Genomic DNA, 3393 nt, shown 5'->3' with positions numbered 1-3393 from the left:
ATACTTATAAAATTAGAATCGAGTTTAATTCGATAACGATTTAAATCAATGTAAATACTGGAAAAATCATTTTTAATAAAATTAATTAATTTTTTTATCCCAACAACATAATTATAATTGTCAAAATCATAATTAAATTCTTGAGCTAAGTTTTTCAATTTTAAAATAATCCAATAATCAAATTCTTGTAAATTTTTTAGGGACTTAAACTCTTGAGCTTTTTCTATATTTAATGACACAAACATTGCTATATTTCATAATTTATTTAAAAAAGTATTAGCACTAAAAACTTTTTGCTCAGAGTATATTAAATCTTGTCCAATTGTAGAATTGGACAATAAAAATAATCTTAAAGCATCGACACCAAATTTCTCACACAATTTAAATAAATCAATAAAATTACCAAGTGATTTTGACAATTTTTGATTATTTTCATCTCGAATCAACCCATGAATAAATAAATTTTTAAATGGAATTTGTTTTGTTTCTTCAATTGATATCATCATCATTCTTGCAACCCAAAAAAAAATAATATCATATGCTGTCACTAATACATTTGTGGGAAAAAATAATTGAGATTCGATTGCTTTTTTGTGAAAATTTAATGTTACAAATGGTCAAAGACTAGAAGAAAATCAAGTATCTAATACAGCTTCATCTTGAAGATAATTTTCTAAATCTTTTGGTTTTTCAACAGTAATTTCACCAGTTTCTTGATGATATCATGCAGGAATTTGGTGCCCCCATCACAATTGACGACTAATACATCAATCTTCAATATTTTCCAACCAAGTAACTAAAGTTTTATTAAAATATTTTGGAAAAACATTGACACCAGTTTCATTCACTTGTTGATCAATAACTTTTTGAGCTAAAGATTTCATTGCCACAAATCATTGTTTAGATAAAAGGGGTTCAATGATTTCATTAGTTCTTTCACTGTAACCAATAAAACTAGTCTGTTCTTCTACTTTTAGTAAAAAACCTTTTTTTTCAAGTTTTTTAACTAATTGTTTACGACACTCAAGTCGATCTAATCCTTGAAATTCTTGGCCAAGTTCATTCATTGTTCCATCAAGATTAAAGCAACTTTGATATTTTTGCTGATATTTATTACCAATTTTATAATCATTAAAATCATGAGCTGGGGTACACTTCATGACTCCAGTTCCATAATCTTGTTCCACATATTGATCAGCAATTACTTCAAGCTCAATTTGACTTGCTGGATTAATAACTTTTTGCCCAATATATTTCAAGTACCGCAAATCTTTGGGATGAACAACTAAGCATGTATCAGCATACATTGTCTCAGGTCTTGTTGTAGCAACTTCTAAATAACCTTTTTGATTAGCTAATTTAAATTTAAATGTATAAAGCTTTACTAAAGTTTCTTTTTTAATTACTTCAATATCACTAATAGCTGTTTTTAATTTTACATCCCAGTTGACTAATGCAAGTTTTTTATAAATTAGTTTCTTTTTATATAATTTTTTAAAAATTACATTAACATGTTCAGCAACATTTTCATTTAAAGTAAATTGAGGATGATCATAGTCTAAAAGAAATCCCATTTTTTTTCACTGCATTTCAATTTTTTTGGAATTACTTTTAACTCATAATTTTAATTGCTCAATAAATTCTTCGCGACTATAATCAGTTCTTTTTTGATTAATGGAAACTAAATATTTTTCAAAAGTAGTTTGAGTAGCAATTCCAGCATGATCTTTTCCAGCAACTCAATAAGTATTAAATCCATTGAGTTTTTTAAAACGAATAATCGCATCTTGAATAGTGCCATCTCATGCATGACCCAAATGTAAACTACCTGTTACATTTGGGGGTGGTAAAACAATGCAAAAATTTTCTTTTTGCACTTGATTTACATGCTTATATAATTTTAAATTTTGTCAGTGCTGAAAAACTGAGCTTTCAAAATTAAGTGGCAAATATTTTTTTTCCATCCAAAACTTCTTTCTATATTAAAGTCTAATTTTCATTGCTTGATAAATTCCATTAATATTAATTTTCTTTAATGCGCTAATTGGAATAATTTGATTGAAAGGAATTTTTAAATAATTTATAAATTTATGTCGATTATTATAAAAAAAACTTTTATTTTGTTTGTCAATTTTATTTAAAATAATAAAGTGATCTTCTTTAAATTTTGCTTGTAAAAATGTAGCCATTTCTTGATCAAGCTGAGTTAAAATATTCGCATCACAAACTTGAAAAACTAATTTCAAATTTTCCCTTTCATTTAAGTATTCAAGAATCATGTCTGATAGTGCTAATTTTTTGACATAAGAGACTTTGGCATATCCATAACCTGGCAAATCAACTAAACGATATGAATCCATTTCAAAAAAATTCACAAGTTGTGTTCTTCCTGGTGTATTAGAAGTTCTTGCTAATTTGCTATTAGTAATTGCATTAATTAAAGTTGATTTTCCTACATTTGATCTTCCAATAAAGCTGACTTCAGCAATACTATCATTAATCCAATCATTTTTACTTGCTGCTGATTTTAAAAATTTAGCCATTATTTTTTTGCATTTTTCTTAAATGAAGCCATAACTTGTTTAACTTGCTTATCAGTTGGTTTTCGACCCATTTGTTGATATAAAGCAATAATTTGCTTTTCTGAAATGGGAGGATTTTCTTTTATTTGCTTTTTAAATATCTTGACTGCAATATAATAACCAACAAGACCACCAACAACTAAAGCAATTGGAATGCCCAATCCCAATGATAATCCTAATGCTAATCCCATAAATTGTTCTCCTTAATTATAAACTTTTGGCTTTTTATTATATAAATTATAATATATTTAAAAAAAAATTATCCTAATATGAAAGAAAAAAAATATATTGTATAATAATAATATGCTTGGGTGGCGGAATGGCAGACGCGGTAGACTCAAAATCTACAGGTTTTATGATCGTGTGGGTTCAAGTCCCATCCCAAGCACCAAATTTAAAAAATAAAAAGCACTTTAAAAAAGTGCTTTTTATTTACTTTATTTAAATAATAAATACAAAATTTTAAAAATGCAACTTTTATAACTTGTTTTAACTTTTTTTGTAATTACAAATTATTTTTAAAACTCAATAATTAATTTCTTTAATATTCATGTTATATCTTTAATTAAATTTTTGATTAAACTAACAATATCAATATGATTATTGAAAACAAAATGTAACTGTTTATTGTCTAATTCTTTTCGAAGAATTTTTTGACTCAATGATTGACATTGTTTGCCTAATTCTTTTTTTTAATTGATTTCTTTTTTAAATATTTTTATAAATAAATATAAAAAGAAAAATAAACCATTAATTTGGTTTATTTTTTTGTTTTATTAAGTTCTTTAATTTCTTTTTGAATTGTTGGCAA

General features: G+C 25.4%; 1 non-coding gene across 1 annotated transcript; it reads left to right on the top strand.

The window, feature by feature from the left end:
- Window positions 1-2887: 2887 nt before the first annotated feature.
- Window positions 2888-2970, top strand: trnal-caa (transfer RNA leucine (anticodon CAA)). Its single transcript has one exon. It is a non-coding gene; the product is annotated as a tRNA-Leu (tRNA).
- The last annotated feature ends 423 nt before the right edge of the window (window positions 2971-3393 follow it).

Source organism: Gouania willdenowi, unplaced genomic scaffold, assembly GCF_900634775.1.
Source record: "Gouania willdenowi unplaced genomic scaffold, fGouWil2.1 scaffold_292_arrow_ctg1, whole genome shotgun sequence".
Lineage (NCBI taxonomy): Eukaryota > Metazoa > Chordata > Actinopteri > Blenniiformes > Gobiesocidae > Gouania > Gouania willdenowi.
The sequence above is the reverse complement of the archived record's forward strand: the minus strand, read 5'-3'. Positions and strand labels throughout refer to the sequence as shown.